At 41.3% G+C, this 16,589-nt stretch overlaps 1 protein-coding gene and 1 non-coding gene across 2 annotated transcripts in view; one reads left to right on the forward strand and one right to left on the reverse strand.

Annotated features, from left to right (window-relative positions):
• DACH2 (dachshund family transcription factor 2) overlaps window positions 1-16,589 on the reverse strand; it is a 208,796-nt gene that overhangs the window by 171,918 nt on the left and 20,289 nt on the right. The window lies entirely within an intron of this gene.
• LOC118832971 lies at window positions 11,520-11,626 on the forward strand. Its single transcript, XR_005009255.1, has one exon. It is a non-coding gene; the product is annotated as a U6 spliceosomal RNA (small nuclear RNA).

A 16,589-nucleotide genomic window follows, 5' to 3' on the forward strand; every position in this document is an offset into this window, starting at 1 on the left:
TAAATGCAAAAAATCAAATCCACAGGATTACAAAGGAAACCAATCACACAGAAATAAAGGTGTACTATTTTTCCATCTCAGCTGACAGACCATATGGAATCTATCCATCAACCCTTTAGGTAGTCTGGGGCCTCCAGGCTAAGAAGCCCTGCACCCAAGAAGTGGTCACCCAGTCTCTGCTTAGAGACTTCCAAAAAGAGAATCCCACTACCTGTCTGGGTGGCCTATTCCACTTTTGAACGGTTCTACTCAAAAGGCAAAGCCAAGATGGCAGACTGAACAGTTTTTCTCATTTGTTAAGAAGATTTTTGTGATATCTTTGCAACGCACTGCCTTAATTTTTTGTACTGAATTTCATCTTACTAGATTTTGCACCAATGAGTCTTCTCCTTTTTGAACCAAACATTCTTAGTCTCTTCATCCCATCCTCATATTTCATGATCTCTGGGCCCTATTTTCCCTTTCCTATTTCATCTTCCCCTCTTCCTAACTCCCTGATTTCTATGGACAGTATCATCCTTCTACTCACCCAGGCTGGCAACCTTGAAGTCAGTCACTCTTGACATTTTGCCCTCCCACCACTCACTATCCAATCAGTTGCCAAGTTTTGTCAACTCTATTTCCACAACATCTTTTTTTATCCTTCCCTTCACACAGAAATTAACCCACAGAAGTCATTGGCTTTTCTGTATATTACTCATAAAACCAAGGAGGAAGGGAAAGAGAAATTCCATTCAAAGAAACTACAAAATCTATCAAATATCTAGGTGAGCTAACCTATGAAGACACACTGAGGACTTACATAAATGCAACTGCAAAACATTCTTTATGGGGGCAGCTAGGTGGCGCAGTGAGTAGAGCACCGGCCCTGGACTCAGGAGGACCTGAGTTCAAATTCGGCCTCAGACACTTGACACATGTAGTAGCTGTATGACCTTGGGCAAGTCACTTAACCCCAACTGCCCTGCCAAAAAACAAAAAAAAAATTTAAAAATCTTCTTTCTGGCAAGGCTTAAACAACAGGAGAGGTACTTGCCATTCAAGGCTGGGCTATGCCAGTATAATAAAAATTCTGATACTACTACATAGATTAATTGACAGATTTAGTGCTATACCAAAATACCAAGGGGTTTCTTTATGCAACTAGACAAAATAATAACAAATTTCATTTGGAGCAACAAAAGGTCTAGAATCTCAAGGGAAATAATGAAAAAAAGCAGGAATGAAGGAGGCCAAGTATTATCACAACTCAAATTGTATCATAAAGTAGTAAACATCAAAACTAGTTAACCTGAGTTAGAAAATAGAAAAGGAGACCAGAGGAAAAAGAACAGACAAGTGAGACCTGGAAATGAAAACATATAGTGACCCCAGATAGGATGAATCCCAGAATGCAAAGTACTTGGGGAAAAATTGTCTATTTGACAAGAACTGCTGGGGAAAACTAGAGAGAAGTATGGCAGAAACAAGTCTTAGACAAGCATCTTACACAACATGCCAAAGTAAGCCCCAAAGGGATGTGAGAACTAAATATAGTGACAGTATCATTTTTCAAAATATAGCAGAACAAAAGGAGGAGCCATTTTAATCACTCAACCAACAAGTATTTATTGAGGGTCTACAATATACCAGGTGCTGTGCAAAGGATATAAAGGCAAAAGCAAAATATCCCTCTACCTTCAAGGAGCACATATTCTAATGGAAGGAATAGCAAAAACATAACTAACGATATTAAAAATGCAAACAAAACAGAACCAAGGTAACCTTAGAGGGCAAGGCACTAGGCACTGGAAGGACCAAGGAAGGTCTCCTGTCCAAGGGGGCACCTGAGGAAAATGGGGATATTAAGAGGCCAAGGTGGGAGGGGGGAGATTCAGGACTGTCCTATCTGAGGAGCAGCAAAGAGGTCAGTATGGCCAGACCTCCGAGTGTCTGTAAGGACATAAGGTCGAAAAAGATGGCAACAGCTGGCTAGGACCAGGGAGCAAGATTTTTAAATACCAAAGAGGTATTATTGTATTAGAGGTATTATTGAAAGTACTTGAATTAATTGAGAAGGGGAGTGACTATATCATACTGCTGCTCACTTGTGTTCTAAGAATGCCCTGAAGGGAGGTAGCATGCTAGGTTGGATAGAGGTAAATGGCAAACAAATACCTATAAATAATACGACGCAGTGAGGGAGGCATGAACCAGGGTGTCCCAGAGAGTACATGCTCCATGGGTACAGACACAGGCCATGGGTCACTTGCTCAAGGACAGGCGCTCAACTCTGCTGAGTTGGCCCAGCTCCCAAATAATCCCTATGTGTCTCCTGTTGTGTAAAAAACAACTGGCTACCTAGTCAGTTACAGTCACATGCTCAGTGGCCTCTGAGAGCTCTTGAAAAGCCCCATTCCCCTCTTTTCTGAGCACATCAGCTGGGACTCAGGCAACCTCTTCCTTGGATTTTCAGCAAGGTGGCGAAAGACTTACCCCTGCTACATTAATTTATTGTAATTACAAATAAAATAGAGAGATGGCCTACTAAAGTGGATAAGAAGACCAACCTTGGCCCTCCAGCCTTGGAATCAGGAAAATCTGGGGTCAAGTCTTACTCTTAACACATACCACCTATGGGACCCTTAGGCCCCTCACTTAATCTCTCAGTGTCTTCAAGCCCGATATACTAGAAGTCACAGACTCTCTGAGGATCTATACTATTGGAAGGTGCTTCAACACTGGGTTGGATGAGAAAACACACACAAACACAGACATCACAAAAAAGAGAAAGCAAACTGATGCAGACAGAAAAGAAGAGAAATGAGAAAACAATACTCAAATGACTATAATAATCTAAATGAAAACAACGCTATACAACATGAACATTTGGATTAAACATGATAACAAATTGATTGTAACTTCAGAGAGCAAATGATGAAATACATTTTCCTTTCAGTAAAGAGGTGTGTCTGTTGCTCTGTTTGACTTTTTTTTAAAGAACAAATCCTTTTATTAAGGGCATTTTTTCTGTGAAGTCTGGATTCACTGAAGGGGCCGCACTTGAGGACCTATAGGGCCACACATGGCTTCCAGGTTGCAGGTTCCCCAACCCTGATTAAACTCTTATCCCAGTTTCCTGGGGTTACAAACAGATTCCAGAACTGGCATAGGGTCCATTGGCTAATGAGTGTCACAGGGCGCACAAAAAGTCAGGTCATCTGGCCCTAGTCACCACATTCCCTCTTACTTCCTTCTATGGCAGTACTAATGTTTGAAAATAATAAAATAGTCATGAGACTAAGTATCCTGTTCCTTGGAGTTTCCCTCCCAATCCACTTGAAGAAAGAACCCAAGGAGTAATTTTCCAGTGAGGGAAAACTAGAGAAAGGCTGTCTATGCATTCTACTGAAGAAAAAGAAGAAACCATTGCAAAAGCATTGACTTCTAAGACTCCTATGATGAAAGTTGGTGGCAACATTCTAGTCCACCAGGATGCTCACGAAGGCCTCCCTCTTCTCCCTCATTCTTTTTTATAAGAGAAGACTTTTTTATTTAATATTTTTAGTTTTCAGCATTGATTCTCACAATAGTATGAAGTACAAATTTTCTCCCCATTGCTACCCTACCCCCACCTCCAAGATGGCATATATTCTGATTGCCCCGTTCCCAAGTTAGCCCTCCCTTCTGTCACCCCACTCCCCCCATTTCCTTTTCCCTTACTTTCTTGTAGGGCAAGATGGATTTTTTATGGTCAATTGCCTGTATATTTTACTTCCTAGTTGCATGCAAAAACATTTTCTTTTAACATCTGCTTTTAAAACTTTGAGTTCCAAATTCTCTCCCCTCTTCCCTTCCCACCCACCCTCCCTAAGAAGGCAAGCAATTCAACACAGGCCACATGTATATCATTATGTTGGGGAAAACTAACTATATTTTGCTCCTTCCTATCCTATACACTTTTGTTCAATTTTCTCCCATGACCCTGTCCCTTTTCAAAAGTGTTTCCTTTTGATTACCTCTTCCCCCATCTGCCCTCCCTTCTATTGTCCCCCCTTTCTTATCTCCTTCCTCCTCCTTTTCTGTGGGGTAAAATACCCAATTGACTGTGTATGTTATTGCCTCCTCAGGTAAAATCTGATGAGAGCAAGATTCACTCATTCCCCCTCACCTGCCCCCTCTTCCCTCCCAACACAACTGCTTTTTCTTGACACATTTATGCGAGACAATTTATCTCATTTTATCTCTACCATTCTCCCTCTCTTAACATATTCCTCTCTCAACACTTAATTTCATTTTATGTTTTTAAATATCATGCCTTCATATTCAACTCACCCTCTATGTGTGTGTGTGTGTATACATATATATATGTATGTATGTATGTATGTATGTATGTATGTATGTATGTATGTATATTCCCTTCGGCTACCCTAATACTGAGGTCTCATGAATTATACATATCATCTTTCCATGTAGGAATGTAAACAAAACAGTTTAACCTTAGCAAGTCCCTTCTGATTTCTCTTTCTTGTTTACCTTTTCATGCTTCTCTTGATTCTTGTGTTTGAAAGTCCAATGTTCTAGTCAGCTCTGGCCTTTTCACTTAGAAAGCCTGAAAGTCCTCTATTTTATTAAAAATCCATATTTTGCCTTGGAGCATGATACTCAGTTTTGCTGGGTAGGTGATTCTTGGTTTTAATCCTAGCTCCATTGACCTCCGAATATCATATCTCAAGCCCTTTGATTCCTTAATGTAGAAGCTGCTAGATCTTGGGTTATTCTAATTGTGTTTCCACAATACTCAAATTGTTTCTTTCTGGCTGCTTGCAGTATTTTCTCCTTGATCTGGGAGAACTGGAATTTGGCTACAATGTTCATAGGAGTGTTCTTTTTGGGATCTTTTTCAAGAGGTGATCACTGGAGTCTTTCAATTTTTATTTTACCCTCTGGCTCTAGAATATCAGGGCAGTTCTCCTTGATAATTTCTTGAAAGATGAAATCTAGGCTCTTTTGTTGATCACGGCTTTCAGGTAGTCCAGTAATTTTTAAATTATCTCTCCTGGAACTATTTTCCAGGTCAGTGGTTTTTCCAGTGAGATATTTCACATTGTCTTCCATTTTTTTCATTCCTTTGGTTCTGTTTTATAATATCTTGATTTCTCATAAGGTCACTAGCTTCCACTTGCTCCATTCTAATTTTTATGGTAGTATTTTCTTCAGTGGTCTTTTGGACCTCCTTTTCCATTTGGCTAATTCTGCCTTTCAAGGCATTCTTCTTCTCATTGGCTTTTTGGAGCTCTTTTGCCATTTGAGTCAGTCTATTTTTTAAGGTGTTTTTTGCTTCAGTATTTTTTTCAGTGTTTTTTGGGTCTACTTTAGCCAGTCATTGACTTGTTTTTCATGGTTTTCTCGCATCACTGTCATTTCTCTTCCCAATTATTCCTCTACTTCTCTAACTTGTTTTTCCAAAGTCTTTTTGAGCTCTTCCATGGCCTGAGACCAGTTCATGTTTTTGTTGGAGGCTTTTGATGTAGGCTCTTTGACTTTATTAACTTCTTCTGGCTGTATGTTTTGGTCTTCTTTGTCACCGAAGAAAGATTCCAAAGTATGAGTCTGAATGTGAGTCCTTTTTCACTGCCTGGCCATGTTCCCAGCCAACTACTTGACCCTTGAGTTTTTTGTTGCGGTATAACTGCTTGTAGAGTACTTTATCCCAAGCTTGAGGGGCTGCGCTGTTGTTTTCAGAGCTTTTCCTACACAGCAAGCTCTGTCCCACCAGCTTTCCTCCTCCCCCAAGAACCGCCAACCCGGACCACGACTCAGATCTGAGCAGGCTCTGCACTCCTGCTCTATTCTGCCACTTAATTCCTCCCACCAGGTGGTCCTGGGGCTGGAAGCAACTGCAGCTGTAGTTCTGTAGTTGCACCACCTCTGCTGCCAGCAGGGCAATGGCCAAACCGCGAACTCCTTTCACTCTGTCCCCACAGTTTTTTTTCCCACTAACCTTCTCTGTTGTCTTTGGTGTTTGTGGGTTGAAAAGTCTGGTAACTGCCACAGCTCACTGATTCAGGGCGCTAGGGCCTGTTCCACCCAGCTCCTGGTCTGGTTGGTCCAGGCGCAGCCCACGCTGGGCTCTGCTCCCAGCTCCATGCGATAGTCCTCACCCAGCAACCATCCAGGCTGTCCTGGGCTGGAGCCCTGCTTCCCTCTGCTATTTCATGGGTTCTGCAGTTCTAGAATTTGTTCAGAGCCATTTTTATAGGTGTTTGGATTGGAGTGTCCTGGGGGAGAGCTTTAGGCCAGTCCCTGCTTTCCAGCTGTCATCTTGGCTCCGCCCCTTCTCCCTCATTCTTGATGAAGGCTTTGCAGTATGGTGGAAGAGCTGGCTACTGGATGGATGAGGCAAGGAGGTTGCAAAGACCTTTTGTTCTGGTGGTTGGGGAATACTGGCAGGCAAAGCTAATTGTGATCTCAGAGCATCTTGTGGTAAAGTTAGCTTGACAAACTTGAGAGCCTGGTGAATGGGAAGCAAATGGAGCTTGGTGCCCTGAGCTCCATCATGGTTTGCATGAATTGGGGGCGGGGGGGGGGGGATGACTTTGCTCAATGCCATTACAAGCTCTGCAAAGTTTCTATGGCACTTGGGAAAACTGCAGCCAAAAATATAAAAACATTCAAGTGGAGTTTATTCAATTAATTTTAGTTTCCATTTATAAAGATTTTACTATTCAAGCAAAGGAAAATGAGAATTAAAATGTGGCTTAAGCCACAATGTGCTGACACTCAGCACAATTTTACAGCCTTTTTAATACTCAAGTAATTTTAAAAATAATAGGCTGAAAATAGTAAAAAACCCAAAACTAATAGTTTTGCTAAATTACACTTTTATTACATGGTTTCAATTAACATTTTTTTCTCTTCTCAAAGAGACAAATTACACTTCCTTTTTTCTCTCCATGAAATTATAGGATGAGAGAAATAAGGCAAAGCCTTGGCCTAAATGTTGGCTGACAATCCAGTGAAAAGAAGACAACATTGACACTAACACTGATGGGTTCCAGAATGACTGACTCTTGTAAACAAGGAAGATATTAACCACTCTCGCCAGTGGAGGAGAGCTTCAAAACATGGGCTTCCCACATATGCTGATTTGGATCAATCATTGAAATGCATTAGTTATTACATTATACATATATATATATATATATATATATGAATTACAAATATATATTTGTATAAATGAATGTATTACATTTTATACATGTATATATACACATACATACATACATACATATATAGAAGAATTACAAATACTAAAATGCTTTCAATCTGAAGGTGGTTTGTGGTTGCTTTGAAGTTCTCCAAAAGGTGCAATGGTGTTCCCTGAGGTCTTTTGCTGTTGCATAAGGAACCTGTTAATACAACAGGTGAGGAGAAGATTTATCCCACATGGGAGGAGGCTGCATCTGGGTTATGAACAGCGGACTGATACTTAACTCCTCTGAAGGAAGGAACGCTATCACAGGGGTCAGAGGGAAAATGTTTAATTCCCAAGTTAGGCTGAGATGGCCACAAAGTTCAAAGCTTTTCCTTCACTTACTGAGGAAGCCTGTGGCCTGATGCTTCCTTGGGACCCATCCTCATAATAACAATGGGCATTTGGATAGACCTTTAAGGATTGCAAAGCCCTACTCCCAGATTTCCTTTCATCCTTACAACAACACTGTGATGCTAATATGATCCTCGGTTTACAAAGGATAAAACTGACACTTGAAAGAGATAAAAGGTCCCGCATGTAGCATGTAACAGAGGTAGGATATGAACTTGGGCCCAGGGCTCCATCAACAATGTCACTGAACTTTGTCATATTTGATACTCAGAATAATAACTGCGAGAAAAATCAAGTTAATGAGCAATAAAAAACAGCCAAAACAATAGTAATTCCCTACTTCTATAGTAAGAAGGCAGTGTGGCATAGTGGAATCTCTAACATATGCTGGCTATGTGACTGAGAGCAGACCATATCGCCTCTCTGCCCCTCTGGCAAGTAATTCTCTTGGAGAACTTAGTTTTGCTCTATTTGCTTAATATGGTCTCATCACCTCAGCTGGGGATCAGTCCTTCTGAAACACTAAGGGCAACTTTCCGAGTTACAGATGAGTAGCTAGTTTGAGTCAGTGGAAGGAGCTTCCACCTGAGACTGTCTCCATCCCAATGAAATCAGAGGCCTGGAATTCTTCCTTCTCCCTGTCAACATCCTCCCCCACAAAAAAATTAAACAGCAACTCTTGGTTTTCCAAATCCTTCCATACATCTTATCACACTGGACACCCAAAACAATGTTATGAAATAGACAGGCAAGACTTCATGGAAAAAGAAACTCAGATTAAGGGAAGTGACTGGACCAAGACCATACAACTAATAGGTCTTTGGATTCATTCCATGCTTAGCCCCATATAACATGCTCCCATAACACCAAAATCAGGGGAAAATAAAATAAAATTGAGGCCAGTTAAAATTATACTAAGGCCAAGTGGGCCACCACTTCCTGTGCTTCTCCCTGTCCTTCTCCCTGTCCTTCTTTTCCTGTCCACTTCCTAATAAGAGGTATAGCATATATCAGCATTTTCATCATATGCTTTGTTATCTGAGATGAACAATTACCCAATTAAAAAAATTAAATTCCTCTGTTTCCATCTGAACTGCATACTTAGCAAATAATAGCCTTTAAATTGAAAGAACTGCCCATCAGAGATTCTATAGTAAAGCATGAAAAAGTATTTTATAACTAGCTGTGGCTTCTCTTTGTATATTAACAATATGGATAAATTTTCTTAAAAACCATTAGCCATCCAAAAAAGAAGGATTCCAATAATCAAGTTTATAACGTGAGAAATGGTGGAAGCAGTTTTGTTTTCCACAGACTTGACCAGCTTTAGCAGAACATAAGTCAGGTGACAGAGCTGTGATCTAGCAGAGACCAGGCTTCTGGTCCAGTGAGAGGTTAGAGGCTTGCACGCATGCTTAAATGAGCCATTTGAGGAGGGCATGACATACGCAGTCAGGGGGTTGCATCTGGTGAATGAAGAGCCTGGCAGGAGATTTGAATTGGGAGTCAATAAAAGGACTGGCATCCTTCTGAGTCCTTGTACCATGCTCCCCCCATGCCGGTATTCTGTTCAGGGGACGTACCCATTTATTCAGGAGGAATAAATGTAAGATATAATTAAAACTTTCCTGGCCTTACAACAAGTATTGTTTATTCCTAGACAAGGTGAGTATATTTATAAAAATAACAACTGTCTTCCCCTGAAAGATAAATCCTCAAATATTTCCATAAGGGTTTTTTTACCCCCCTCTTCGCTTCCCCCCACCCAAAAAGAGCAGTATTCTTTACTGGAGAACTCAAACTTGGAGAAGAAGGCTGTTTAATGCTAAAGCAAAGCAAACATAATTTGTACCCAGGGTCCCAACCAGTTAAACTGTCTCTCTTGAGTGGATCTGAATCAAATGCCTACCCATCACCATCCCCACAACTGTGACCTCTGCGCTTAAACTGGTTGTTTCCTTCCTGTACTCAACTCTATATCATGGGAACTTTCCAAATACACCTTTTGAATCTTTCTGAGCTCAGAACTAAGAAGGGCTATTGGCCACCAGGGAGAGCTAGGCCAACTCCAAACAGGAATGTGTGGTTCACGCCATTTGCCCTTGGCTCCAATGTGGATCCAACATGAAGAAATTTACATACTATGGCCACTCACGGTTTCAGTGGAAGGCAGATGGCCTCTGAAATAGACTGTGCACTTCCTGAAATGTGCCTGCTTCCCCCTCCCCAATTATTCTGCTCCATATTATAACAGCTGATGTACATTTAGTCTTTAAAACACACCCTAGAGACAATGAGGTGGACCTTTCAAAACCAGCCCACGGACCCTTTATACTGAATACAGGAACCCAGAAAGTCTATTATCAAAAATTTTACAGCCATTGGATTAGATTAAATTCAGGCTAGCGGTAGTTTCTGTCTGTAACAAATCTTGCTGTAAATTTAATGAAGTCATTTCTCTATCAAATTATAGTACATATGCAAAAGTCAAGCATACCATACATTTTCATAGCGTGAATTGCATTGTTACTTGTAAATGTTCAAGATATTCAGTATTTGTGATTAAAGCAATTGAAAAGTGTTCCCATTACAGTCTCTCCCAAGCAAGGGGCCCATCTCCTTGGTCCCTCATTAGCTCTGCTGCCTGGGGTGCTTTGTGATAATACCCATTTATCAACAGTGGGAATAGTATCGTATTTTAAAATATGTCTTAATGTGATGATAGAGAGGAAAAATGATGGTGCATTAAAAGCCGGCACACAGCGACTCCAGCCTTGGCAAGAATCAGTGAATGTCAGGGAGCTTGAAGGGACGTTACAGACTGTCCAACTGGTTCAACCCCAGCCCGGGCATTTTATCACTAAGAATGGCAGCCTAGTAGAGCAGAGAATGGGATGGCTACACAGGAATGACTGGGTACAGGGACTGCATCTGGCACATAATCATTGCCAACATCAGCATCATCTTGAATAGGCACTGCCACTGACCTCTGTGTAACAGGAACCATGCTATACAGAAAGGCAAAAACCATGGTTGCTGACCTCAAGGGGCTTCCATGCTAATGGAGGAGCCCACAGAAAATCATCTAACCTTCTAATACCCCAGATAATTCTCTAAAACCAGAACCAAATCGCTAATGTGCACTGGCAGATAGAACGTTATACCTGGAGTTTGCACAATGATGAAATCAGAGGTTTAGACAAAAAATAAAAGTTTCCATTTACATAGCACTTTAAGATGTGCAAAGCACTTTAGAGATATTATTGGAGCTTCATGACAACCCTCTAAGGCGGGTACTAGCATAATACTCATTTTACACATAAAGAAACTGAGGCTTAGGGGTAAGGTTACTTCATTAATCGTACAGTTAGTCAAGTGTCAGAAGTGGGATTCAAACCAAGTCGAAGTTCAGCACTAACCACTACTCAACACTTTTTTCCCCAAAAGATAAGAAAACTGAGGCAGAGAGATCAGACATGACTTGTCTTACCATCTTGCCATGAATTACTGATAAAGCCAGGACGAAGAAGGATAAGGATAATTTTCTGGCGTAATACTGCTTGAAGCTTGTGGAACCTGCTTAGGATCATACCTGCCTCTTTCCCCCACCCCTGTATCCTTTCTTAAAATGAAAAAGGTGTTGAAATGATCATTGCTCTCTATTGGCAGAGCAGGATGGATGAAACGACTGCCAAAGAATCCTCATGTACTTTAAAGTGTACCTTGTACATTTCTGAGACCAACTGGATCTGCTTCTTTTCATTCAAGTGCTTTGCTACACAATTGGAGTCTCCAAAGGATAAAGCAAGGCATGCTGAATACAGCAAGTTCCCCAAGGCTGGCAAAAAACTCAAGTGAGCTTAGCAGAGCCATTGGACCAATAATTCATCTCTTCATCTGAGTAATTTTAATTTTAACAATATGAATTATAGTGCTTGCTTCAGCAGCACATATAATAAAATTGAAACAAAACAGAGAAGATTAGCATCACCCCTGCACAAAGATGATACACAAATTCGCGAAGGGTTCCACATTTTTTAAATTTCAAAAAAAAAATGTTAAAAATGGTATTTACATGTAATTGGAAAAAATAAAACATAATTTAAATAACAATATAAATTCTACCTATATGGGATGGGGGTGGAAAGCAGGAGGAAAACCATGATTTCATTAGTGTGTGAAACTTCCAGTATGAAAATTCCCTCTACTAGTGCATAATAGTTACAGAACAGTAACTCCATCTGTAATGACTAGTCCTAAAGAGAGGTTCAAACCCACTAAATTACTCATGGTCCGAGAGCCACTACATGTCAGAAGCAGGACTTGAATCCAGATCTTCTATACTCCTGGGTTGGACTTGTCTCTATTTTACCATGCTGGCAATCTGCACATAAGAGAAGATTTTGATTTCTATTGTCTACAAGAGAGAGGGCAGCATATAACATCACCTCCCTCGTAATGGAACTAAGGAGAGATTCCTTCATTCATTAGTTATAAACATGCTATCAACAGCAGGGGCCACCTGGAGACTTTGAATACTGATAATTTCCCAGGATGAAAAATAACCAGAAAGGAGGGTCATCCCTCTGAGTCCAGTGCCGGGTGTTGGGTGCTGCACAGAGGAGCCCAGAGATAGGAGGACTTTCTAAAATGGTGGTCTACAATGTTACCAACAGGCTGGGTTCTACAGCATTTGAAGATTTAGAATGTACTTACCACAAAGATGGGAGGCCCTGTGATGTACATGATATTTTTCTTCCTGTTTTATTAATAAGGAAACTAAGGCAGAAGATACAAAGCTTGTGAGGCAGAATTCAAACTCAAGCCCTTCTTTAACATTTTACCTTTCTGAGGGGGCGGAGCCAAGATGGCGGCTAGAAAGCAGGGACTAGCATGAGCCCCCCACCAAGTCCCTCAAAAAACCTATAAAAAATGGCTCTGAACAATTCTAGAACTGCAGAACCCATAAAATAGCAGAGGGAAGCAGGGCTCCAGCCCATGACAGCCTGGATGGTTGCTGGGTGAGGTCTTTCACACACGGAGCTGGGAGCGGAGCAGAGCCCAGCATGGGCTGAGGCAGGGCCAACCAGACCAGGAGCCGGGCGGAGCAGGCACTAGCGCCCTGAATCAGTAAGCTGCAGCAGTTACCAGACTTCTCAACCCACAAAAACCAAAGACAATAGAGAAGGTTAGTGGGAAGAGCTGCTGGGGACAGAGTGATAGAGTTCCTGGTTCAGCCACCACCCTGGGGGCAGCGGAGGTGGGGCAGCTATAGAACTGCAGCTGCAGTTGCTTCTGGCCCCAGGCTCAGCTGGTTGGAGGAATTAAGTGGCAGATCAGAGCAGGAGTGAAGAGCCTGCTAAAGATCTAAGTCCAGTCTGGCTTGGGGGTTCTCGGGGAAGGAGGAGTGCTGGTGTGGCAGAGCTGGCGCATCCCCCCAAGCTTGGAACATAGTTCTCTTAACTCTACAAGCAGTCATACCCCACTGAAAAACTCAAGGGGCAAGTAAGTTGGATGGGAACATGGCCAGGCAGCAAAAATGCACCCAGATTCAGTCTCAGATTTTGGAATCTTTCTTTGGTGACAAAGAAGACCAAAACAGACAGCCAGAAGAAGTCAACAAAGTCAAAGAGCCTACAGCAAAAGCCTCCAAGAAAAACATGAACTGGTCTCAGGCCATGGAAGAGCTCAAAAAGGATTTGGAAAGGCAACTTAGAGAATTAGAGGAAAAATTAGGAAGAGAAATGAGAAGGATGCGAGAAAACCATGAAAAACAAGTCAATGACTTGCTAAAGGAGACCCCCCAAAATACTGAAAAATATACTGAAAAAAACAACACCTTAAAAAATAGGCTAACTCAAAAGGCAAAAGAGCTCCAAAAGGAGGTCCAAAAGACCACTGAAGAAAATACTACCTTAAAAATGAGACTGGAGCAAGCGGAAGCTAGTGACTTGATGAGAAATCAAGATATTATAAAACAGAACCAAAGGAATGAAAAAATGGAAGACAATGTGAAATATCTCATTGGAAAAACCACTGACCTGGAAAATAGATACAGGAGAGATAATTTAAAAAATTATTCGACTACCTGAAAGCCAGGATCAAAAAAAGAGCCTAGATATCATCTTTCAAGAAATTATCAAGGAGAACTGCCCTGATATTCTAGAGCCACAGGGCAAAATAGAAATTGAAAGAATCCATCGATCGCCTCCTCAAATAGATCCCAAAAAGAAATCTCCTAGGAATATTGTCGCCGAATTCCAGTGCTCCCAGATCAAGGAGAAAATACTGCAAGCAGCCAGAAAGAAACAATTTGAGTAATGTGGAAACACAATCAGAATAACCAAAGATCTGGCAGCTTCTACATTAAGAGATCGAAGGGCTTGGAATACAATATTCCGGAGGTCAATGGAGCTAGGATTAAAACCAAGAATCACCCACCCAGCAAAACTGAGTATCATGCTCCAAGGCAAAATATGAACTTTCAATAAAATAGAGGACTTTCAAACTTTCTCAGTGAAAAGACCAGAACTGAATAGAAAATTTGACTTTCAAACACAAGAATCAAGAGAAGCATGAAAAGGTAATCAAGAAAAAGAACAAGAAAAAGAAACTGCAAGGGACTTACTAAAGTTGAACTGCTTTGTTTACATTCCTACATGGAAAGATGATGTGTATGATTCATGAGACCTCAGTATTAGGGCAGTCGAAGGGAATATGCATATATATATACATATATATGTGTATATATTTGTTTATGTATATAGATGTATATGTGAGTGTGTATGTGTGTATATATGTATGTGTGTGTGTGTGTGTGTATACAGAGAGAGAGAGAGAGAGAGAGAGAGAGAGAGAGAGAGAACGAGCAAGCAGGCACAAGGTGAGTTGAAGACGAAGGGAAGATATCTAAAATAAATAAAATCAAATTAAGGGATGAGAGAGGAATATGTTAAGAGAGGGAGAAAGGGAGAGATAGAATGGGGTAAATTATCTCACATAAAAGTGGCAAGAAAAAGCATTTCTGTAGGACGAGAAGAGAAGGCAGGTGAGGGGGAATGAGTGAATCTTGCTCTCATCAGATTTGACCTGAAGAGGGAATACCATACCTACTCAATTGGGTATCTTACCCCACAGGAAAGGAGGAGGAAGAAGATAAAAAAGGGCAGATGATAGAAGGGAGGGCAGATCGGGGAGGAGGTAATCAAAAACAAACACTTTCGAAAAGGGACAGGGTCAAAGGAGAAAATTCAATAAAGGGGGATAGGTTAGGAAGAAGCAAAATATAGTTAATCTTTCACAACATGAGTATTGTGGAACGGTTATACATAATGATACGCATGTGGCCCATGTTGAATTGCTTGACTTCTTAGGGAGGGTGGGTAGGAAGGGAAGAGGGGAGAGAATTTGGAACTCAAAGCTTTAAAAACAGATGTTCAAAAACAAAAAAAAATAGTTTTTGCATGCAACTAGAAAATAAGATACACAGGCAATGGAGCGTAGAAATTTATCTTGCCGTACAAGAAAGGAAGGGAAAAGGGGATGGGAGGGGAGTGGGGTGACAGAAGGGAGGGCTGACTGGGGAACAAGGCAACCAGAATATATGCCATCTTGGAGTGGGGGGAGGGTAGAAATGGGGAGAAAATTTGTAATTCAAACTCTTGTGAAAATCAATGCTGAAAACTAAGTATATTAAATAAAAAAAAATTTTTAAATATTAAAAAAAAATAAAAAAAATTTACCTTTCCAAACTACTGGCTGTTACTCTTTTTCGATGACTCTATTTCAATCAAACTGACTTACTTGCTGCAATTCTCAAGACACAACATTCCATCTCCAGCCTCCACACTTTTGCTTAAGCTATTTCCCATCCCTAGAATTTCTGCCTTCCTCTCCTTTGCCTCAGGGAATCCCTAAGTACCATCAAAATTAGACTTAAATTCCATCTCCTACAGGAAGCATAACCTGATCTCTACCTGGAAATTCCTCTGCAGATGTTCTATATTTAATTTTTTCTGGACATGCCGTTTCTTCCCAGTAGAATGTAACCTCCTTGAGGGCAAGGCCATCTTTGGTGTTTGCCTATGTATCCACAACATCCACCACAGTGGCTGATACACAGTGGTTGCTTCTTTATCAAGTCAGGAATGCAAATGTTACTCCTCGATTTTTACAAATGGGAAAACAGGCTTCATCTGACAGGTCACAGAGGGATCCCAGTAAAACCACAGAGACCTAGCACTGGGTAGGAAGAAGACTGAATGAAGGCCAAGCCTCCCAAGTGACCACAGAGAGGTGCTATACTTCCAAACACGTCAGCCCCCTCCCAGGCCAACCAGGCCGCCCTGGCCCCAAATCCAGCAGGACAACCAGAGGCCAGGTGTCCTTCTCCTGAGTCAGGTACATAGTAATATTTCAATGAGGCCTTTCGGTTCCAGTGGCTGCAAACTGCTGCCGACTCTTGCGACAATCAAAATTCCTCCGTCATGGAACTGAGGGCTATGAACATCATGTCATAGCCACTCTGCTAGTAGATTTATTGGAGGGTAAAGCATGTCATTTATGCATCAACTCACAAGAGAGAAAAGCAATCCCTATGAAGTTAATCTAATAATAGACTGGGAAGCAATGATTACTGTTCCGTGTGCACCAGCTATTTGTAGCAGTGGTTGGCCTAATTCTGCAGGCCTCGCTTGTCAGAGCTTTGGGATTACCAAGTGTTTAGCTGAAAACCTATGGGGAAACATGAAGAAATGACTTAATGAGGAACAAGCCCTTCGCTCCCTTCCACTGGAAAGATGCTGAGACCATATCTTCACCCTCCCCACTTCACCTCCCACTGCCCACTCTTAAAAGCTCCCCGTACTAGACATGTTTCTCATACAAAACAAATTCTGGGAGCAATTTTCACGTCAATACAGACAAACTAGCCCCCTTTCCTATCCAGCACTACAATACCATTCAGTTTTGACAGTAGAAACCACTGGGTGTACAAGGATTC

The sequence above is a fragment of the Trichosurus vulpecula genome, chromosome X, assembly GCF_011100635.1.
Source record: "Trichosurus vulpecula isolate mTriVul1 chromosome X, mTriVul1.pri, whole genome shotgun sequence".
Classification (NCBI taxonomy): domain Eukaryota; kingdom Metazoa; phylum Chordata; class Mammalia; order Diprotodontia; family Phalangeridae; genus Trichosurus; species Trichosurus vulpecula.